Below are 24735 nucleotides of genomic sequence, written 5' to 3'. Positions count from 1 at the left end.
TATCAGCATTTCTAATAAGAATTTTCCCACACCCATAACTCTCTTAGTGCCCTTCAAGACTGAGACTTTCCATGCTGGGCTTCTGCATGAAGAAATCTAATTGTAAAATTTGAATTTAATCAACTGAATTGACCTACAAGACCTACAAGACCTACAAGAGAGCAATCTCTCCTTCAAAATTGTTTTCCAGCTTGTTTGATGGGTTTGGGACAAATTGGTGAGATTTTTTTTCCAGAGAATGCCATAGTGACAGTTTAGAAGTATGTGACAGTTACCTCCCACCCCAATCCCTGGTAATACAAAGAGCCACTTTCTAAGTACAGTAGCTATCATCCATAAATGAGTTAGTCACATCTCAACCCCTGTCCCCCCATCAGAACTGTGAGAGCCCCAAGCATTGTAACAGACAGCATGCTGTGACACAAGCCATGGAAAAGAGAGGTGTAACAGCACATGAGACATCAAGAAGCTGCAAGTCTCTGTGGGACTCAGATTAAAACTGCTGCTGAATGACAGAGACATCTCTGCTGCTGCCCACTGAGGTCTAAGTGACTCATTTCCTTCACAGGTATATCCAGATTACAGTCATTTTATGACACACCAAGTGTTAAGATTTGACATGGTCTGCAGAACATCCAGATGATGACAACAAAGTAGCCATAAATTACACTGATTACAAAATCCTGTGCCAAGCTGGTTATAAAATCCAGTGCTATGTTAATTACAAAATTCTCTATGGTACATTAATTACAAAACACCACGAGCATAAAGCCTTGATCATGTAACTGCAACTGAGTAGTGTCCTCATTCTGCCCCAGACACAAAAGAAGAATTGGTGATGCATGTTGATAAGACAGGTGGAGAATTTAACCCCTTAGCTAGTATTCTAAACTGTTGAGGCTGTCTCCTGATGGCGCCAAGAGAATATGGGAATGAAAAACTTCTTGGAACAAAGTCTTTCGCTTTGATATTTCATCTTACCTACAGATAGTGTAAGAGTTAGGAGCAATATAACTGTTATCAATATAACATTTACCCTTGAAATTTATTCTGATCTCGTTGAAGAGCAGTCTTCACATGACAGAAGTCTAGGTGCTAAAAGAAAGGTGGCTGTTTATGTTATTGTAGCAAGCTTCCATATGTCCAGATGGCGTGTGATAGATCATGAACATGACTGAAAAAGTAAATATTATTCCTCTGATGCCTTAAAAAAATATTCAAAAATATTCAAAACAAACAAACAAAATAAAAAATGTTTCAAAAGAAAAATCCAGTCCATTTTTTTTTTCCTGTGGAATGAATGCTGAGCTTTGCGAGAGAATTTCTTCAAAGAAAATAATTTCCATGTTTTGAAAGTCAATTTATTAATTGTGCTTTTAAAGTTTTATAAAACAAATACTTAGTGATCAAACACACGTTTCCAGCATATGCCTTAATTACATCAAAATTATTTGTAATCTTACAGAGACACAAAGGAGTAAAACTAGCTCCTTAGCATTTAGAAAGGTCATTCTTTTTTCCTCTGATTAAAACTCATAATGAAATTACAGCAGCTATGTTTTTCATCAAGGAAGTGGTTAAATTACTAATTTTATATAAATATATTACATGCTAGTTCAATAAATTAGAAAGAACAAGAATAACCTAGTTAAAATGCAATTCAGAGGAAACTGCAGGCGGATGGCTATTTACATGAGAAAGCACAGAGTAAATTAAGCTCATAAATTATTCACAGCTAACCAGGAAAATTTAAGGGACCAAATATTTTTAGAAATTAAATGAGGTCTGCTGGTAGAGTGATTGAATTTCTCCATTCAGAAGGAATAGAAAAATTCATTTCCAATCTCCTAATGAATCTCATTTCTGCATCATGTCAAAATTAGATTTAAAAGGAATCAGTGACAAATCACAACATCACCATTACCGACATTCACTGTTCTGCTACAATTCCCACATTCCAAGGCAGAAAATACAAGATTTATTTATTTATTGATTGATTTACTACAGCTTTTGTTTTATTTTGTGGCTAGTACTCCATTTTCGGTGTAAATGAATCTAATTAAGTGGATTTGGGCCATTTCAAAACCAAAATTCTTTTCTTACGCCCTTGAAAAACTGCTGAAGTAAGTCAGAAGAGCTTTAAGAAGAGCAGTCTGTTAGCTGCATCAGGACACCATCCCTCTTTGGTAACAAGCCGTTTCTTCGGTCTTTCTCTGTTCTGGATCTGGAACTGCTACTGCTCTGCTGTTGACATGTTCCTAATTTAGGGATTATTTTAAAGCACAGTAGGGTTTTCACCTCTAGAATTCTTCTTCCTCATCTCACTATGAAATTGGTTTTTTGCTTCCAAAACTAGAAAGGCAAGAAATTGTTCCTGCTCCTTTCAGCTAGGCTAGGCCAGGCTTTTCTTCTGCCCCAACAAAAGCAATGATGTAATCTTTATTTTTCCATATTTATTATCAAGGCTTTATTGAATTGAATCCAGTGGCTAACATTACAGTTGCATACAAGGAATCATCACTAGAACCTTTATTCTCTTCTTCCCCACCTTGTTTCCTTTAAACCATCTCCTTTTTGTGCATACACTGTTTACAATATCTCAGTTTTTAACAGTTGTTTAAAACTGAGAAATCACAGAATGGCCAGGGTTGGAAGGGACCTCAAGTATCACAAATCTCCAACCCCCCCTGCCACAGGCAGGGCCACCAACCTCAACATTTAATACTAGACCAAGCTGCCCAGGGCCCCATCCAATCTGGCTTTGAACACCTCCAGGGACGGGGCATCCACAACGTTTCTGGGCAGCCTGTTCCAGCACCTCACCACTGTCTCTGTAAAGAACTTCCCCCTAACATCCAACCTAAACCTTCCTTCCCTCAGCTTCAAACCATTTCCTCTTGTCCTGCAGTGATCTACCCTTTCAAAGAGTTGATTCCCCTCCTGTTTGTAGGCTCCCTTTATGCATTGAAAGGTCGCAATGAGGTCACCCTGCAGCCTTCTCTTCTCCAGGCTGAACAAGCCCAGCTCCCTCAGCCTGTCTTCGTAGGGGAGGTGCTCCAGTCCCCTGATCATCTTTGTGACTCTCTTCTGGACCCTCTCCAACAGCTCTCTCTCTTTCTTGTACTGGGGGCTCCAGATCTGGACACAGTACTCCAGATGGGGTTTCACAAGAGCAGAATAGAGAGGGACAATCACCTCTCTGTCCCTGCTGGCCACCCCTCTTTTGATGGAGCCCAGGATACCATTTGCTTTCTGAGAAATATCTAAAACGGAGAAGATTCTACCTCCTTTTTCGACGCCTGGCCTCTGTAGGTGGAGAGTTTTGTGAAATCAGTGAAGTGTGAATTATGCATATGAAGGCACGTGAAGCATATAACCCATCATGGAAGTGAAACGTGGGCTGAAAAGTCTTCACCATTTTGAATTATCTCACAGGAATAGTCATTTAGTCCTATTCAGACACGATTTTATTTGACTGTAACATAGAAATATACCATTTACAATAGCCTCATTTCACATTTTTCTTCTCTTTTTCCTAGTAGTTAAAGAATGGACGGAGAAAAATGATTTCCCATTTCCCACATTAGATAAGTCTGGGCACCCAACAACAAAACCAACAAAAAAATTTACAGGCTTCAGAAGTTTTGTGTAAAAATACCTTTTCAATGCATGTGTTGTATCTGCACATACGGATTTTATTTACATACTTGCAGAGTGTTCAGATTTAAAATGATAATTCTCATCTATTCCAGTGGAAAATTTAAGTGTACAAGTTAAATGCAAAACTGTAAAAAGGGTGGGTTTCGGCTTTGTTTAACTGTTTTTAAAAATCATTTTAAACGAGGCTCCTTGACAGCATCTTCCCTTACTCCTGCCCAGAATTTAAGAGGCATCCCTATTTGTCAGTGTTTGCTTCATTCAAACAAGATGGTACCTAAAGTTTCTAATGGACAAAACATACAATACATACCAAGACACTGAAGTCACCCTGATTGTGCAAAGCCTTCAAAAAATAAGCCACCTGACTGCCCAATTCATGAATGATTAGTGATCAACTATTATTATGTAACAGAACAAGTTCAATCTCATAAACATGTAAAGTATGGCAATGAAATGATTCGCTTGTCTTCTGGTAATCTATGCCAATAAGTGCTTGGAGCCAACATCTATTCTTGAGCTCCCCTGCAGGATAGGAATAGCATACAGGCCAATGCAGATCATAAGAGGCATTTTATCCTATGACAGAATTGTCATAGAAAAATATGATGTTTCAGTAGATATTATTTCAACTTTTCATTTTTAAAAATGTTTTTTTTCCTCTACCTCTGCACAGAAATTGATAAAAGGTTGATTTTAAAGGACTCTATTCGCTATATCCCAAAAATAAATGATTTTATTCTCTTCCATGGTTGAAGAAAGAGTGATGATGCTCCCTAAAGGCACTTGACTGTGCTCTGCACTGTCCATTCTTTCAAAATATGGAGTGGGAATTTTTCTTCAGATGGCATCATTTTGTCATTAATTGTCTCAGCCTCAGATGGATCGCAGCATCTATTTTCAGTTCTCAAAAATGTTCACATAACCTCTATGGAGTAATGAAATCTGGGTTACAATGCAGGACTGGATACAAAAATTCTTTTGGCTTCTGCTCACTGTATGCAAAATGTTACAAGCTATATTTCACAAAGCCATCTTCACCTCATCTCTCTTTTTATGCCCATCTCTAGCCTATAGTGAATCACACTTCTCTCCCTTCTCACTTGACAATCCCCATGCTCACTTTTCTGAGTCAGCTTAGTCCCCTTGACTCCATCCGATGATCACTGGCTTTGATACCACTCTCAGCTTAGCACACTGAGAAGCCTAGTTCACACAATGTGAGCACGATAGAATCTGTTGAAGAATGATTACCAGTTGCAGTGATGCCTCTTGAATTGAACTCATAGTAAAAGATGGAGGATTTGCAGTTCCCAATATGTAGGGAGACACTAGCACTGTGGTCCACAACCCCTTCTGCTCTGACAAGAGGAAGCTAACTGAATCTGCTGAAGATGTGACTCAGCCTGATCTTCCAGTGGCAGAAAATATATCCAGTTACAGTAAGAACTAGTTACAGTACGTTGCAAAGAGGTCATCATAATAATAAGAAAGCAAAATGAAATCAAATACTGCATGTATAGTAAAAAAAAAAAAGAACACTGATGCTGTCAGAAAGGAAAAGCAACAAGCACAGCTGATTCTTTTCTTCCTTGCCTCTACAAGACGCACTGGTATCTAGCATCTAGAGTATGAGCTTCCAATTCATGCAGTAGTCTGAGTAGAGAAGAGGAAGGTTCTCCACAGCTGAATTCACCTACAAAATCATATCAAAATACTACAGAAAACACATGCAAATTATTCTGAAACAGAAAGGTGATGTCCTGGCTCAGTATCCCTGCAAACATGATGGATTTTTCACCTGGTTTAAAAGGGGGCTTGATTGGGTTTATGCCGCTGATCTCTCTCCCCCTCCCACAAATCTTCTTCAGCAAAGGCTAGCACTCAATTTCAGGTTGGATATAAAACCCACCTGAGTGTGTGTTCAGACTATAAAAAATCCAGTCAAAATAGCTATTTTACAGCAGGCTTTCAAACCTTCATAAATGTTCTGGACATCAAGGATACAAACTGTATTTGAAATTCCATTTTGCAAAGACTTAACCAAATTTTTGGAAGGGTTCTTAGTCCTCAAACCATCTGCCCAGCAGCTGCAGGTAAATAACCAGGGGGGAAAAAAAAAAAAAAGCACTTGGAATCACACAGCATATAAGTAGGTTGCTCCAAAAATAATGCCTCCTGCTTTGTTCCATGGAAACGACAACATGTTCCATGGAAACAAAGAGCACAATTACACTATTTGATAGAGCAGATTCTCAGCTGCAGCACACTCTTTTTCAACCTAATCCCCAACATTAGCTGTGCATTTTTGCCAGCAATGAACAGGAGTCTGCATGCCATGTTCCTAAAAATCTGCACCAGCAGAGGTGACCTTCTGTTTCACAGTTGCTGTGACAATGTCATTGCTAGGAAAAATATTGCCCATATAGCACCTTTCATCAGCCTGAATACATGGAAGTCAGAAGGCACCAAATCCGGACTAAATGGTGAGTACACCATGATAGTCCAGACAAGATTCTCTGTACTCCGTGGTCTTCAAACTGGTATGGGGCCTGGTGTTATTGTATTGCAAGACAAAAGGTTGTCTACTTCTCTGGCCTGACTCTGGATGCTTGAACTTTCAGATTAGTCAGTGTCATGATGTAGCAGTCAGAGCTGATGGTTTGTCCAAATTCCAGGAAATCCAGAAGGATCATTCCTTTCCTATCCCAAAGGAAATGCACATTACTGTACCCACTGAGGGCTGCCTCCTGAAGCTTTTCTTTGGTGAGGAATTTACATCTCATCACTCCAAGGACTATTATTTTGACTCCAGCTTGTAGTGGTGACACCACATTTAGTCTCTGGTAATGATGTGATCCAGGAAACTGTCACCTTCAGCCTCGTATTGGCTCAATAGGTACTGATAAACTGGCATACGGTATTCCTTCTGCTCCTGTGTGAGCATTTGTGGGATTCACCTGGTGCAAATTTTGCAATATTCCAATGTTGTTACCATTATTTCCAACAAATTGAAGCCACTATTCAGGTCCAAAAACAATTCCCTGTTCATAATCCTTTGATTCACACAGATGTGCTGACTGAGACGCTCTTCATTTCAAGGTGTGATTGTGCATGGCCATCTGAAACATGGCTTGTCTTTCACATCACTGTCACCACTGATGAAATACACCATCCAACACCTCACTGTGCTCAAATCCACTGTTTAGTCTCCACAGTCGTTCAGCAATGAGGTGAGCCTTCCTCTTTACTTAGCGCTGTTTAGGCAACACCTTGACTGCTAAGTCCAGTTCTAGGCTTCTCAGAAACCAATAATAATTTGCTGAGACCATAGACAAAGGAACTAAATGACAGATGGTTCTCATTTTTAAGTAGCACAAAGTGCTCTGGAGTACTACTGACAAAAGGCCTGGCTGTTCATACTAATTTCAGTCCCACAGACGAGCATTCACCTGTTATGTTGCTCATAGTTTTAAAGCAGCATCTGTTTCAGTCTTGTCATGGTTTCATGATTTTTAGTTATCAGTATTCCACATCATGACATCATGTAATGCACTGGGGGGTTTGACCGCTGATGCTCAAGTTCCGGGTGCCTGTCCGGAGGAGAAGAAGAGCTACATTTCCCCAGGGGGCTTTGCGGTCAGCGAGGAGATAGAACTCCTGGCAAGGTCACCTGATGCTCTCTTCTCCGCCTGTGCTTCTCCGCTTGCGCTTCTCTGCCTGCGCTTCTTCATCGGCTCAACTGGACTGCACTTCTCATCTCAGCATTGTGTGAGGCCGATCCACCTTCCAGACACACACTCTCTCTCTCTCCTTATATTCTGCTGATACTATATTTAGTAAATTAGTTTGTTTCACCTCAGATTGTTGCCGCTGTTTTCAATTATTTCGGGGTCCCCTATTTTCCTTTTCCGGGGATGTGGATCCACGGATCCCTCCGCTCTTCTAGTCACGGAACTGGACCGAACCAGCCCGTAAACCGTTGACAAGTCTTAAAGAAGGACATTGCAAAAGTTTAATACCCTTTACACAGAGTTTATTTTGCACTGTTAGAATTAATTATGTGTCACCTGTACATAAACTTAACTGGTTCTAATCACATTATCCATATCTATGCTAGGTACAGTACATTTTTAATTTCTCCAGATAAGAAATTTGTAAACAACATTTCTCCCAAATTTAGCAATTTTTTTTTTTTTTAAGTCTAAGTAGATGTCTGTCTGTTGAGAAGCATAGACTCCAAATTCCTTTTTTTTTCCAGTTTGCTATTGCAGAAGTGGAACTAAGCTGCATGTTGCTTCCAACCTTACCAAACTGGTCCCACCTGTTTTCAAGACCTTTATTTTTTTTCTCCTGGATGAAAAATAAGATTATATTTATAATGGAATTGTGTAAGCTGTCTGCAATGCTCCTTCAGAGCAGTGGGAGTGATTTAATTTCCCTTCACCGCTGCTGTAAGTCTTGTATGAACTTAAGGCTGCCTCCATTTATAATTCATGAAGGACTGACCCCAGTTTTCCAGAGAATAATATTTGCTGAAATGGTGGCACAGAGTTTTTGAAGGCTATGATTTTGCTTTAGCACATACTGGTTCAAGTTATGATTTAGGCTATGCTATTGCAAGTTCAAAACAATTTAAATAACTTCAACTAATATAAAAAAAATTCAACCTCTCAAATGCTGGTAATATTTATGTAAGCTATCTTTCAAACAGCATAAGCATTTTGAGAAGTAGATTTCTCATTTAGTTAAAAGAAGTCTTAGAGTACCTCAAAACTAAAAATGTGGATTTGTGAAGCTGCTTTATGGTTTCTCATTTCAGCTACTGGAATTCAAAACATATGTGGTATCTGACATCTAATAAAATAAAGTTGAAGGACTTTATGGCATACTGGGAAAATACCTATTTATTATTTCATTTATTCCACAAAACATCTCTGCTTGTTGTTTTCATAACTGCATTTCACATATTTTACACAAATAGTAGAGAATCAGGAGGAAAGTATTCATATTAAATATTCAGGCACGTCTCTTTAAATAAAACCAATTACCCTTGATAATATTTTTTTTCTGTTGGATATGAAATGTTGACCAGGATAATGGATGTCATTCCCCTGTGAACCATTACATTTAGAAAGGAGCAAGTCCCTTTATTCTGAAGAGATAAGGAATACTGTATGTTGGTCATACGTGGTTGGAGCATTTTCCAGCAATTGATCTTAATCAGAAAGTTTCATCGAAAATTCCAGATATTTAGAACAAATGTAGTTGAGTGACAAAACAAAATAAAACACACAAAACAAACAAACAAACCAAAAAAACAAAAAAACACTCCACAGTTTGTAAGATTACTAGTATAATATACAAAATGAAAGGCATAAATATAACTTAAGTACGGACATATAGATATTACTATGAGTAAACTTGCACATCTGTACATTAGCTTTTGCTTTGATCAGCTCAAAACATCTCCTAACTTGTAGAAATACAGGTAAACGAGCTTGATTTAATTTGCAGGCTGAGTACCAAGGATTCTCATTTCTGAAATCATTCCTAAGTGGAAAAATAATATTCTGCTTATTGATTGACTTTGCAATTTCAAACTGCACATATTAATGCAGGAAAAGCATTAAATTTAGCTAAGGTAAATTTAGCTAGTAAAAATACTAAATACGTGTATGAAGAAGAATTAACAGGTAGCTTTTATGATACAAATACTCAGCTAAACTATAAATAAATAAACAAAAATCTGCACACACAATTTGTACACACAATTTGCACATGTGCTTTAACATCACCATCACAATCTTTAGACTTTTTATCAACAGAGCAGTTTTGATATGGACATTTACTGACTTGCTTCATGGAGACAATTCCTTTTCAACTATCTACACCCGTGTGTGAAGAGGAGGCAATTGCAGTATGCTTTCTGATGCCTATATCAGTAGCGCTTTGGCACAAATACAAGAAGCACTGACAAAAATTAAAAGCTGAAAAAAAAAATTCACAGAAGTTAATACATGCAACCAGTACTTCAACATGAACATTTATTTTTGAGGCCACAGTAGTTGACAAAAGGTTAAAAACAGAGCTTGGTGAAACAGCTTGTTGAGGGATCTGGACAAGGATCTCCACAATGCTTTACGACACCCCCTCCTTCAGCCCTGGAACATAGGGTTATCCAAAAAGTAGTAGGAGATGTCTTTGAATTTCCTCTCTGTCATGGTGGCAATCACAAGGTAGTAATAAATATTTCATCACAGCCACCCACTATCAGTGTAACTATAACCCATGGCAACATATGTCCTTGTCTACTAACACCATAAATAACCAACTATGGCACTCTAGGGAAGGTGGGTGTTTGTTTTCAGTTATAAGTAGGATCCATGTTCAAAGCATAGATCACAGACAATTATCTGTGCATTTATCTTTATTAATTATTCATTAATAATTATTCATTTTTATGTTCCCTGACTCTTTAGCTAGCAAATCACTATTGTTTTGAAGTCAGCCTCATTAGAAGATAACCAGCAGTGTCAAAAATGCATATACTCCAGCTTTTAATAAACAGACAACAAACGTTTTGTAGAAACAAAATATCTCCTAAATCAAAATGTATTCTACCTTACCACAATTTCAATATAACCTTATAAAAACCCAGAGGCTGAAACAGGAAAATGACTAGAATGCATATATTTTTCTGAGATTTAATAAAATAAAAGAGTATCATACATGTATGCACACAATAATAAACAACAAATAAAAAATTTCTTTCTATGAAGATCTGAAATGGGGAAGGCAAAGAATTACCAGGAGTTAAAAAGGTGATAGTAATAGTTTGTAATCACTTTGCTGCAGAGAACTGAGTTCCTTTTCAGAAACAGGAGGCATTACTTTCTGAGCATATGTAGATTGGTCTATATCTAAAAACAAAGTTTCCAAACTATATGTTTCTTGTCACACAAAAGCTTACCTGCACTCTGAAGTATCTAAATCTTTTATTTTGCACTTCTTAGTTAGGGATTAACTTCTAAAACTTCTGCTCTCCATTTTTCACTTAGCAGAATTTTCACTCTGTCATTATTCTCACAGAGCATGTTTCTGAGTTCCTTGAAGTCACCTGTAAGCTCTGATGACTCTCATGAACAGGTACAATTGAGTACTATAAGCCAAGTATTAAAATACATACACTCACGAGCAACTAGTTAAGAGAAGCCAACTTAACCACTCAACCTTGAAATCTGGAATGGCTGCAGCAAAATCCACATTTTCCAGGATGCATGTTTTACTAGGATCACCTCATGTTGGGTAAGTGGCTTGAAATTTCAGGCTAATTAACCAAGCATTTAATTTTTTAATTTTCGCAAATCCACTACCAACAAAGAGACCACAGTCCTGGTGTGGGATCACACATGATCTCTTATTTGACTATTTCTATTTTAAATTCTATTTTTCCTAGTGAGACTTTACAAAGAGTTTTGAGTCATTGCACATTCTGATCACCAGCAACTGCCTTGAAACTGCATCAACATATTTCATCTACACAGCTTATAAAAATATCCATGAGATGGTAACACCTAGCCATTGTATTATGAGGCTGCCTTTGAGTCAGTCACTAGGAAGACAGAAAGTTTCATGAGTCTTTGATTAATTCTGAATTAGAAGCGATCACAGAATTAGCATCTTGACATTTAATTTTCCTCCACTGAACAAATTCACAAACTCTCACTGATCAGTAGAATTATTTTATATACATTGGCACATCTGGAAAAAAAAAAAAAAACAATACACAAATGCACCATACTTCATAATGAGAAAGACTTTAAATTACAAAGAAACTTTGGTTAACTTACCCATAGCATTGAAAAACATAACCAGAAACAAACAAAACAACTTTGGCAAGCATAATTTAAGTGATTTAAAATATAAGTATTCAAACCTTACAAATATCCTTCCAAAACTCTGTAAAATTCAGTTTTATTATTCACGGAACTTCATAATAGAGTGTTTAGGCTTGTAACTTACCCCACAATGCAGATGACATGCGACATGCCAAAGTAAGCAAGTCATTGTCATATTCCCCCAGAGACCGATGACATCTAGTTTCATGACGAAAGTGCCTTTGGGAGGCTATCCTGGAATAAACATGAAGCTCGGTGTTTGTTTGCCTTGTGGCAAGCAGGTGTTTGAACAATTCCTAAAGTTTTCCTGCAAGAGCACTGTTAAAACAGTAAGGCTAAGCAAAGAAATGGTAAACACTGTGCAATAAAAGGCAGCTGATAGCGCTGGGTGAAAGGCCATGAGTCTTGTTTGAGCACCTGCAAGACAACTGCAAGCAAGATGATGTTTATAAAGTAGCCTCCCAGGAATTTGTTTAGATGTCAAAACTTTAGGCAGGCAGCATTTGTTTTCCTCCTTAAACCATCTGTGAGCGTGTGTGAAGGGGGAACAATCTGGCAAAGCATGCAATAACAAATTTCTTTTCTTTTAGCCTCTTACAACACATACGAAAAGAAAGATCAAAGCCACCATGTAGACTGTGCTGATTATTGGGACTTCTGAAGAACAGCCCAGAGTTCGCATAAGTAATATTCAAAATTCTAAGCAATCAGGATCAAAAAGGCTAAATAAGAATATGTTTATCTCTTAACTATCACAGAATCTTTTCATGTGCATTTCCTATGTATTAACCTTTGGCCAATGGGACATCCAATTTACTGAAAGCACGTCTTTATTTACTAAGAACACGATTGGAAATATATTTGGATGTAACCCATACAGAGAGAACACGAAGTGTACATAGAATTGCTGAATTGTTAAGGCTGGATCATTTAGTTCCACGGCTGCTAAGCCTTAAATGAGACACTAGATATGCAATGAGGCAAATGGGTGAGCAAGTATATATTCACTCATACACCATATCACAAATCAAAGAAAGAGCAGCCAATTCTTTATTTTTCCTGTCCAGAAACTCTTTTTATTACAACTTATATATTAAATATGCACGTTGATGTAAAGTCTTGTATTTCCTGCTGGAATGCAAGTAGCCTGCTTTTAAAACTGACAGTTACAATTGTGTTTTCATGAAAGCTTAAATGTAATCACTGCTCTTGGATTTAAGCGCTCGCAATTACATGTAAGATAGCATGCCATATGAACACGTGGATATCTACTTTAACTAAGAGACGGAGTTTTCAGTCCTTTGGGAACCTGCTTCTCTGCAAATCTTCCAGTGCTTTTGCTAGACACAGCCTGATTTTGTACACTTTATGTTTAAAACAAAAACCAATGCCAAAACCACAGATTTTCTTGGTCCTGTAGCAGACAGTGAGGTTTAACTCTCAGTGTATCATTAATCAAATGTTCTAAATGGAAAATATAGTTTACAGACCTTTCTGTCCCAATCTGAAGTAAATGCCTTTGGCATCAAAAAATGAAGCAGCTATTAACATGCTGCCCTTCAATAGATATAAGCCAATACCATATCACAAAAGGTACTGCTTTATATTATTACGCTTATAATACGTATAATAATGTAATATTATACGCTTAAACTTCAGGGAACCATTTTGTTGTATGACTGAAGTAAATGTTTGGCTAAATAAATATTTTATATCTTTTAACTGGTGATTCATGCATTATTATAGTTACATTACTGCTCACGACCAATTAAACTACTCACATAAACTTTAGCCATTTCTCTAAAACTGCATTTGATTTGACATTGCCTATGTATCTTCAGTCTAAACAATGCAATATAAAAAAATCTTGCTCTGCCAACATGTGTTAGTTATTTGCACTAATAATTATGTACTTAAATAACAAAGCATCACTCAGCATAATTCATTAACAAAAGGCCATTCACATATAGGCAGGGTTGTACTCTGCACAAGATATGAAGATCTGTTCCCTATACCATAACTCTCTACAATGGCTGAACATGAATGGGACATAGTAAATTTTCTTCAACGGCGAAGCTTACTTCAGACAGTCCCTCAGGTCATTCTCAATATAACACAACTCCCCATTATAGAAATGATCAAGAGCACAAAAATTAAGAAGTATTTTTGTAGGATGATGGGCTTTTCAAGTTTTAAAGTCTTCAAATGGGGTGATACTGTGGTCCATGTTACTGCAGAACCTCACAACTGCTTATTGTACGCATTCCATGGGACACGCAACTGCATGACAGAACCCACACAGCAGCCTGATAGGGCACACTCTCCTCTTGGACTGGCAGCCAAATAAAAGCATATTTCACAAGAAACTGCAAGAAGAGAAAGGTTTTATAACCATGATTTAAGGATGAAAAAAAAGTCTTTTAGGATTACAGAAGAAATGACACTAATGCCATAATTAGTGGTTGTTTCCTACAGAGATTTCTTACTGTTATAAGTGACTGAGAAAGAGTATGTTACAGGAGAAGACAACTGAAAAGACAAATCTTACTATTGTTTCTGAGCCTTACTGTGCTACTAATATTCTACAAGGATAGTCAGTCCTCCAGATGCCAGTACAACATGAACAGTGAATAACAATAGCAGAAAGAACAAGAATAGCTGTTTTTCCAAACAGTAGCATTGTTTATTTTGTTGGTTAGTTGTGTTTTGTTTTGTTTTGTTTTTTAAGAATTAGAATTATTTATTAATTATAAAAAGGATGAGCATAAAACTTGTAGTTGAAATTGACCACAGCTGTGAGAAAATACAATTTTCAGAAAAAAAAAAAAAGTTTTCATATAAAATCTTTATATTTTTTTCACACAATGGGAGAATTTTAGCTATGCTTGCTTGCATAAAAGAACTGTGTATTATTGGGCAAAATAGGTCTACCTGCTGCTTTTTTTTTAACATGTAGCTTTATGATCAAGATAAAGCAGAAGTTCATCACTAGCTGGATCTCAGCAAGCAGCCCACAACTCTCTGTACAATTCCACAGTTTAACCTTTGCCAGTGTTAATTAATATGTTAAAATACCTCTTAAATGAAAATGTATGTTTCTCACTGTCTTTAATGTAGTGCATGAGGCATTAAGAAAAAATTTGATATTGAAAATTGAATTGCAAGACTTGTTGCCTATACATTTATCTGTACAATGCAAAAGCTCAGCAGGTGCTCTGTCTCATGAAGTTATTTTCATAAATAATTCATCGTGAAAAGCACTCTGACTGAAATTCAATTTGCCATAGAGACCAGAGAAAAGTTGTCATTCAGAATTTGTTTCAGTTTACATTCAAAAACATCTTTGACAGGCAAAGAAAGTTTAGAAACACCCATTTCTTTTACATGTTGGCATCTCATATCTTGCATTCTTTTTACAATGTCTATGCTGTCATCTAGTGAGTATTTCAGAATTTGATTAGAGTTCAGAAATGAGATATTTTTCTTTTTTTACATAAAAGCCAATAAACGCATTTTCTGTATCTGTAAATCACCTGGACAATTCTAGAACTTTGAATACATGTATTCAGTTTTTTGGCTTTTTGTTTTGGGCTCTAGACTCCAAGGCTTACATCTCATTGTATATCGCTGTTTTCATAACAGCAGCTCCAAACTGTTGCCAAGACTTATTTTAGTCATTTTTAAACTAAGCCCACAAGTGCTAACAATTCAGCTGTTCGTAACAACTGTTACTGGCCTATGCCCCTTTCCCAGCACAGGTAACAAGGGCATGAAAAGTAATTGATTTTCCTGTTTACTGCTATCTTCAAACAGTAGCTAACTGTGACATCAACATCTTTTGGAAAGATTCTTGTTCTGAATAATTCAGATCTTATACTTAATTAGTAACATTCAACTAATATGTACTTGTATTACTTTACTGTTTATCAGTCTGATTCACAGATCTAAAATCTCTATTTCTGTAAATGTTGGAGTTAAATAATCCCCGATATTTTGAGACACTGAAAAGCAATACTTTCAACAATCTGTTCCTTCCAACGCAGAACTGTCTGTATCCTGCTTCAGTTTCCTGTAATCCAGTTTGCACAGGATGGTCAGGCAGAGCAGCACTGCAATATTATTTTTCTCAGCTTGTAACTTTGCCGGTGCCTATGTCTTTTCTCTTCTTACCAAGATCTTTGTTATCAGTTGTGTCTTTGTATCGTGCTATCTATCTATTCTGGGGAAAGCAGAATAATACTGGCTTTTCCTACAAAAAGATAGTGTACTTATTTGTTCTGAATGCACATTGTGGCAGACAAACCATGGAAAATTTGAATTTTGAAGTTAATTTTTTTCTGGAATGTCTTAAAATAATGAGATTTTGAATTATTATAAAAGTTGCCATGATTAATGCAACCAAAACCTTTCATTTCCAGTCGACTTCTTTTCAGTTTTTCATTTCAGGACTCTTTCTAACTGTGGGATGAAAGGGGTGCAATAAAATTAAAAAGAAGGAGTAGACAGACAATAAATCAGCACTACTGAGGATATGCTTGTATTAGCATGCTGTTAAATCTTTCTATTTTCTAATTAGAATTTGCTACAAAGAACAGGAATAGCTTTACAGCTTTTAAATATGTGTTGGACAAAAAGATAATTAAAGTTGAAAATTAAAATATATATGTATACAAGTGCATCTTCTTTTTTTATGTAAAGGATTGGCATTGAATATTTTTTGTAGCAAATAAGATTGACAATTGTACTACACTTACTGGAAGCAGTTAAATATCATGCCCAACACAAAATTATTAATGATGATGGCCACATTCCAATTTTATCATTTAAATATTAGCACCTGACACATCAATTAATTTATTGTCCACTGGCTACATCAGAAAAAAAAAAAAAAAAAAAGCTGATATGAAACACTAGAAACACTATATGCATCTGTACAACAAATTTAAACAACAAATTCATTCCAAATGAGTGGATTTGTGTTTGTGTTTCTTGGTGTCTTTCATATGCACAGTTGAGTTACAACAAGGAATTACCAAACATCTAACCTGCTGTACGTCCACATAGATGAGGAAATCAAGCTGAACTGCTTGCAATTTTTATCTTTTTTAAACAGGAGAATGCAGTATGCAATAAGGATAAAGCAGGTCTAATTCCCATTTTCCAGACAAATAGCAGCCCTTCCTCTAGTAGAATTTACACTTGGCTTAAGACCTAGCTTAGACAAGTGTGTTTTAGAAAATTTTAAAAACTGGCCATATGGTGTTAGCAAAATATGTTCTCAAAATTATCAACTACATGTATGCACAGAAGCAAAGAGTTAAAAAAAAAAAAAAAAAAAGAGCCTGTATCACTTTGTATACACTAGGAGACCACAATCACTTTACCTCTCCTGCTGCAGCCAGAATTCCAAATGGGTCTGCAAATGTTAGGGAGAGCATTTCTGAAATCAATTCTAATAGCTTTGAATATATCTATAATCAAATTTTCTTAAAAACTCTTTATTTGTTCTTTGCACACTATGGCTATGGGGCATCTATAATTGAACATTATACAATAAAGAAAAAAATGCATAGGCTTTTTGTTCTGGGCTCTAGACTCCAAGGCTTACATCTCATTGTATATCGCTGTTTTCATAACAGCAGCTCCAAACTGTTGCCAAGACTTATTTTAGTCATTTTTAAACTAAGCCCACAAGTGCTAACAATTCAGCTGTTCGTAACAACTGTTACTGGCCTATGCCCCTTTCCCAGCACAGGTAACAAGGGCATGAAAAGTAATTGATTTTCCTGTTTACTGCTATCTTCAAAAGGTAGCTAAGTTTAACCTACACCTGAGCGTGCAGCAAATCATCAAACTTCAAGAAGTACTGGAAACAGCTAGAAGTCATACAAAACCATGTTTACCAAGCTTATGCCCAATTTTCAACCTGAAATATCATATGAAATCCACGAAGAGGTAGCTATTAAATACTTCTTTGTTATAAAATCGACGAATACTAATCAAATTAGTAAAAGATTGAGCAAGAAGTAGTAAAAAAGTTTTAAGGAAGGAAGTCACATATACACTGTTTAGCATGTGTACAAACAGAAAACCATTCCATTTCACATAAACAATTTTATCTGCATGGACAATTTAAGAATTATTATACAACTCAGCGATTTCATGCAAGCACTTCAATGCAGTTCTCGCCAAGTTGTCTCTGACATTGTCTGTTATAAAACATCTGTTAATGATTCATCTCCAGAAACAACAAATCAGGACAACTCACTTCAGTTTTGAATGATACCTCCACCTATTTCCAACAATTGCTTAGAAGCAGCTATAGATGGAAGAGACAATTTTCCACATACACTTTTCATTATAAGGCAAGAAGGCAAAGCTTAATTTTTCTGCAATTTTAAATTCATTAGTAAAATTAATAAACAGAAAGAAGTAACAAAACGTGTTGTATAAAATTTCTGATGTGCAACTAAGTGACTAGGTAAAATAATGTTTATCTAACATAAACTTCTACTTGCCTGTCAGATTACCTCAACGAGACAGACGTGAGCAGAGCAGCTGCAATAAAAAAAAGTTGTGCACATCTGCTACAGGGATGAACCACAGCAGTTGGAGACATAGACAACTGAGAGACATTTTATTCATTTTCAAACTGAGGTCAATAAAATAAATAAAAAATGTGTGTGTGTGTGGGGGGGGGGGGGGGTGGTGGGGGAGGGAGACAGACACAACAACCAAAAACAGCACAATCTTGTGCAAGAATAAAGAGTATTCTGATGATACAGACAACGTGGAAAAGGAAACAGACCAGAAGTAACTAGCTCTTCAACAAGTACGTGAACAAAGACAGTGGCTGCAGGTCAACCTGCACTCAGATCTGGAAAGAAATACGTTGCTGCTAGAAAAATACAAGATGATTTCCTGTTTCTTGTTTTATAGAAAACCTACAATTCTGTCATGGAGTTTGGATTGGATGGGACCTTAAAGATCGTTTAGTTCTAACTCCCTGCCAGACCATGATATTCTCATATGAAGCCTTAACCCTGCAGTTTTATATCACAATTTACAACAATTTGCATTTTCTGCCATCCACTAAAGAATGTGCAGTCAGGCCAAGACCAGCTTCTTTGCAAAGCAGACACTAATTATCATCCTCTAGCTTTCCCGTTTCATTTCCCATTTTGCAATATCTTTACCAGTATATTAATTATTCTTGCAATAGATTTTTTGCAATTAAAGGACTAAACAACTCTTAAGCATTGCTTCTTCATGAACAGATGTATCACAACTGGGTGCAACCCCATGGGCTAGAAATAAGGAATCTGAATGAAGCATGTAACCATGTTGGTTGGTTGCTTGTTTCAAGGTACATAATGCACATTATTTCAAGTGTTATGTAAAGACAAGATAGGAATTCTTCTTAAAAAATCTGTTTAGAAAAAAAGACAAAAGCTTCCATACTGTCAAATTCATATTAATAATCTTCTTTCTAATCATTTATTCTATTTCTGTGTCTATAACATGTACAGACGTTATCCAGTAATCATATGATACTACTTCTCAATTAAATGTGAGTATCCATTCAGATTTTAATGCATCTCCAAACTGTCAATTTCTTCAGAAGACTGGAACAATATATCACCAATAATAGCATGAGTTAAAATTTTGTTTTGAGTATTAGAATTTGGTTCTTATTTTCATTTTTAAGCCATCACTAGCCCCTTCCTTGAAACTGAGACAACGTACTTAATTCTTGAGTAATATCTCGACTATCCCTTATCTCCATTAGGTATTCTTTGAATGCAGTGCAACATTTTTCCTTACTCTTTTTAAAACTGTATGGCTAAAAAAACTCTTTATTATTTGCCTTAATTTTCATTGCACTACATTTGGCAATTATCATTTTATGCCAACACTGAATTCTTTCATTGGTGATTGGCCTCTTCCGTCCTTCTTTCCTAATACAGTTTTGTAAATCAGTATCCTTACAGTCAGATGCAATCTTTCAGCTAACCTTTCTGGGAACAAAAACAAATTTCCACGTGGAAATTTAAGTCCTATTTTTACTTGAGTATTTGGGTTCTTTGGACTCTACGTTGTCACTGTAATTCTGAATCTTTCATTTTTCTGCATTTGCCCTTTTGAAATTAAGAGCATTAATTCCTGCATCTATTCCTGCTTATCCATTTAAGTCAAAACAAATCAATGCTGAACTATAGAATCTAAATTTATTTTCCTATTTGTAATATCTCTCTTTATCCTGCAAATCGAGTTACTCAAAGAAAAGAAATCAATTAATGAAGCCATTGTTCAAATGTCAATACCTAAGCTAGCATATTTTTTCCCATAATCCCTATCCAGGAAGTTGAAATGTTGCATATGTCTAGAATGAACACTGATTATTATTATTATTATTATTATTTTCCTTTTGTGCTGCTATATTCAGTTTCCAAAAACTGCCTTAACAGAACTCACTATCGCTTCCAGACTTGACAGAATCCAGGACACAGTATTATGACCACACATCTTTATTTTTTATTTTTTTTCTGTGAGTATCATCTTAATTCCTGTAATTATTTATGTTATTTAACCCATGGAGCTGGAGTTCCAGCAGTTCAATTTCCTCCATCTTGTTATCAGCCTTCCCGCATTACCACACAAACACCTCAGTAGTAGTGATCTCAGACCACAACTAATTAATAATCAAATCCATTCTTCAATGGAATTACTTATACTAACTAATATATATAAATAGCTTATATATATATAGCAAATAGTTATCACTATTATCACTATTTTTAACTTCCTTTTCTGTTGCTCTTTCTCCTATTATTCTTTTGTTACTTTATTGTTTGCAATTTTCTCATTTCTTTTATTTTGCTCTTCTTAAGTACTCAGTTAAAAGAAGTCATGACTTCTTCCAAACTCCCTTTTTTTTTACTTTTTCATTTACTGTCTCTTCAACACTAAGATTGCAATATTTCCAGTGAAATCTACTTATCAAGAACTACTTTTTTCTTGAATGTTACTTAGTAATCAAACATCCTAAATGCATCTTGAAATGTTTCTATGTTAAAACAATTCCCCCTTGAATCCTTACTACATTAAGCATCTTCCCTTTCCTAATCCTGGGAAATCCTAATCTCATTAAAGCAGGTAATTGTCATTTGTTCCAAGCACCAGTCTGAGCGAAAAAGAGGTGCATGAGTACTGCCACAGTTAACACCTTACCATTATCTTTCACACACCCAAGCACAAGACGTTCTTTTTAAATAAAAGGATAACTGATAACTTCCTTCTAGAGAAGAAAACTTTTTACTTTGAAGTAATCTTCAAGATACTAATGCTTCATTTCTGTCTTATACAATTACTATTTACCTCCAGTCATCTTTCCTTGGGAGGAGGTTGTATTTTGTGTTTGATTTTTTAAATGTACCTTGCAAATTGCTTTCAGTGAAGCATTAAGAATAACGGAATTTCATTAATTTAAAATTAGTCAAGGTGATTCTCATTGACATCTTTTGTTGTTCTTATGAACAAATTGAAAAACATAAGCATTATGAGCCTCATATTGAAATACTGAATTACAAGATGAAATCATGCTTAGTAATAACATCTAAAGCGCTTAGTCTTCTTAGAGAATGGAGAGGAAGTCATTTAGATTCTTGTAAGTGGGTTCTCAGAGTTTATATATATATTTTAAAGCTCTTTTTGAAACATACAAATGCATTATTATACTGCATGACAATCCACAGTAGAAGGAAATCAGGATTTTCATCCAGTATGGCATTGTTTTCCATAAAACAGAAGGTCTAACACACTATGCTGGGTTGATGAGGGAAGGCTTTGGCAGCAGGGATTCCCAGAGGTGTGAGAGGTCCAGGGCTGCCCCATGCTGGACACAACTGGTGCCACCACTGGCCAAAGCTGAGCCCATGGGTTAAGATGAAAGTGGCACTATGAAGATGTCATTTAAAAAGTGTAAAAACACTGTGCAAAGCAATGTGAGAGAGAAGAGGGAGGGGAAGACATATGTGAGAAACAACCCTGTCAAAGCTGAGACCACAGCGAGGAAGGAGCTCCAGGCACCAGAGCAGAGGTTTCCTGCACATTGCGGAGAAGATCAGTGAAGTTAGTCCTACTGTAGCTCATGGAGGACCCTGCAGAAAGTGGTTATGAACTAAAGAGAACTGCTGCTGTCCACAGCTTTTTTTTGGCAGGAACTGTGGCCCATGGGGGACCCATGCTGTTCATGAAAGACTGCACCGCATTGAAAGGCTGGGAAGGTGCCACAGTGGAGCAGGTGGAAAGTGTGAAGAGAAAGGAACTGCAGAGACAAACCGTTGTGGAGACTACTGCCTCCATCACCTTCCTCGTGCATGCTCAAGTACAGATTGTGTGGGAGTGAAATTGAGCAGGGAAGAAAGAACAGGGCAAGGGGAAGCTGGTTTTAATTTTGGTTTTGCAGCTAACCACCCTACTTCATTTTTAATAGGCAATAAGCTAAATTAATTTTCCTGTAGTTGAATCTGTTTTGCCCAGGCTGGAGATTGGTAGGATCCCTATATCTTTATGCTAGCCCAGCAGATTTTCCATTCTGTGTTCTGCACCACCCGGCCAGCTAAGGAGAGGGAATAAGAGCTGGGTGGGCACTTAGTAATTGCTGTGGTACGCCCACCAAATCCATTCAGCTTAGAATGCTCTAAATAAGTACATTCACACTACTGACCGCACAATAAAAGAAAGGAGAGAGAGAAAGAGAAAGAAAGGAAGAAAAAGGAGCAAATATTTTAACTGCTTTATTGGTAAAAAATATCGATAGTATATTTGTGATTCTGTCCAGCCTAAGCCATTTTATAATTCTACGATTTGGATAACCCCTAGAGTCACTTCAGCATACAGATCCAAGTCTAATTCCATGAAAACCACATGACAAAACAAGCTAATTTTAAAAGTCTTACCTTGTATGTAGAAACATACCTGTCTCTAAAGGGAAGGAGGAAAAAAAAAAAAGAATTAAGTGACTAAACCAATAGTCATTATTTATTGATGGCAGCACCTCACACATACCCTGAATTAATCATATTGATCACAGTTTGCATTTATAGTGAGATTACATTTTTATAGATCATTAAAATAAAAATGTATCCTAAATTCTGAAAAAATTGCCAGCCCAGAAGAGTAACTACTCTAAATTTCTTTATGAGCAGTTCATGAGTAGAAAAACATGTAATGGGTTTGAACTCTTGTTAGGGAGAACAGGTCTGTTGATTTTTTGAGCAGAATAATCAGTGTGTCTTCCTATAGCTTCCTTTCTACCTATACAATTACTTTAACATTTTGTGAAGACTCAAATCTACTTCTCAGCAGAAGCTAAATAGGCAATTCTTTGCCAAGATCCCTGTCCATTGTGCATTCATGAAAGCAAACATGAATGCCATTGATCCCAGCAGGACAGCTTGCAGGCCTGACACATTCTGTGCCAAAGCAAGAGTTCTAATTAGTGATCGTTCCGGTTGGGCAGTAAAGGCCTTAACCTTCCTTGGGGAATAATGAGCCAGGCAATGTCTAAAGCCCCAAAGTAAGCTTTGGAGAACAGGGAGGGTGCAAAGAACTGTGTTAAATGCACTAAACTGACAGACACAGGTGACCGAACAGTGAACTGTGCACTTGGCGATGAACAACCAAATGTCTGCTATACACAAGCATCATCCGGTCTTTGGTTCCTCCTCTTTGCCTGAATTATTACAAGAATTCTAAGGATTGTATTGGACAGTGCAGTTATTCAAAAGATAGCAAAATATTTTTTGCAATAGCGTTTGTTTTGAGTATCTTCAAACCTTACTGATTGTTTTTAAAGAAAAGTCAATGCCTGATGACAATATTCAATACTGAATAAAAAAACTGATAAAAATACTGATAAAAAAACTCACCAGTGGTAACAGACTGAAAAATAGGCACCAGGTGTAATTTTGATATTTTGAAACTGTTATCAAGTCACTTATATTAATATCTAAAAGGAATCTATCCAAAAGATAAACCTAAATAGAAAGTCCATTAATATAATAGAGATTACTGGAACTACACTGCAAAAACCCTAAGCAGGCAAAATCATTTACACATAGATGCAAGATATCAAGATTTTTTTATACAAATTACCTTACATAGCTTTACTTCTTTTATCACATTGCTTCTTTTGAATTCTGGCACCCACAACAATATTCTAAATCAGAGTTTAAATGCAAAAGCAGAGTCTACTGAAAACAGTGGCTTATTTAATAATACTTGACATATAATCACAATAAGTACATAAAGAAGCTTAAATTTTTTAAAAGTTAACATTGTCAAGAAAAATGATATTTGAACCTGAATCAAGTAATCACAGCTGCAAATGAGAGATTTTTACTAATCCTATTTTTAAAAGAACAAGTAAGTAATAAATTCAAATACTACCATCTACACGTGTTGGTTACTTCACTTTATCGATCCAACTGCAAGACATACTCACACATTCACACATCATCTCTCTACTAAAAAAAAAGTACAGAGATACAAAGTACCTAACCTCAGCAATCCTCAATATTTTTGTTAAATGTAGACTTGATCTGGCCAAGGAAGCCAAAACATACTCCATAGGAAAGCAATTGTGATAAGGAATAGTGATCCAGTGCTCACTTATGGAGAGATTTTAGGAAACAAATTTAGGAAACAAATTCACTTACCTACTCTTCTCTCTCCCACATTCCCTGCTAGGCTGCACGGCCTTAACTCTCCTTCATGGTTGCTGTTGTTTCCTGGTGCTAAACAGCACAGAAGAAGATCCTATTCCTCCTGTTGACTCAGTTTTGCACCAAAATTGAGGGTCGAACTGACTCACCATGGGGACAGAAATAACTGGCAAAAGCATGTCGTCAAGAGGAACTACATTACTTGTAGTTACATTACACAGTGACAGTGAATCATCTGATCAGTAGTACTACATTTTGAATCTTCACTCCCTTAAAACATTAAGTAACAGGAGAAATTAATAAACTACAGCAATGCAGCAGAGTTGAGAATCGCAAACTATGACAAGTGGGAACACAATAGCCATCACTCCCAAAAGCTACACAGAACCGTCCTTCCATATTGTGCATATATCTGCAGATCCTATGAAGCTCTATGACTCTTTAGTTAA

At 36.5% G+C, this 24735-nt stretch overlaps 1 protein-coding gene across 2 annotated transcripts in view; it reads right to left on the bottom strand.

The window, feature by feature from the left end:
* LOC146542316 (uncharacterized) overlaps positions 1 to 24735 on the bottom strand; it is a 72959-nt gene extending 48224 nt beyond the window's left edge. The window contains exons 1-3 of one of the 2 annotated variants that reach the window (XR_014880406.1): positions 24281 to 24735; positions 22520 to 22544; positions 11683 to 11792 (exon numbers count right to left, since the gene is read on the bottom strand). The gene's annotated coding sequence lies outside the window, so the exon portion shown is untranslated. The remainder of the gene's footprint in view (positions 1 to 11682; positions 11793 to 22519; positions 22545 to 24280) is intronic. The other variant, XR_014880405.1, reaches the window with a different exon arrangement.

Source organism: Meleagris gallopavo, chromosome Z (genome assembly GCF_905368555.1).
Source record: "Meleagris gallopavo chromosome Z, MGAL_WU_HG_1.1, whole genome shotgun sequence".
Classification (NCBI taxonomy): Eukaryota; Metazoa; Chordata; class Aves; order Galliformes; family Phasianidae; genus Meleagris; species Meleagris gallopavo.
This window is presented reverse-complemented; position numbering and strand designations above follow the sequence as displayed.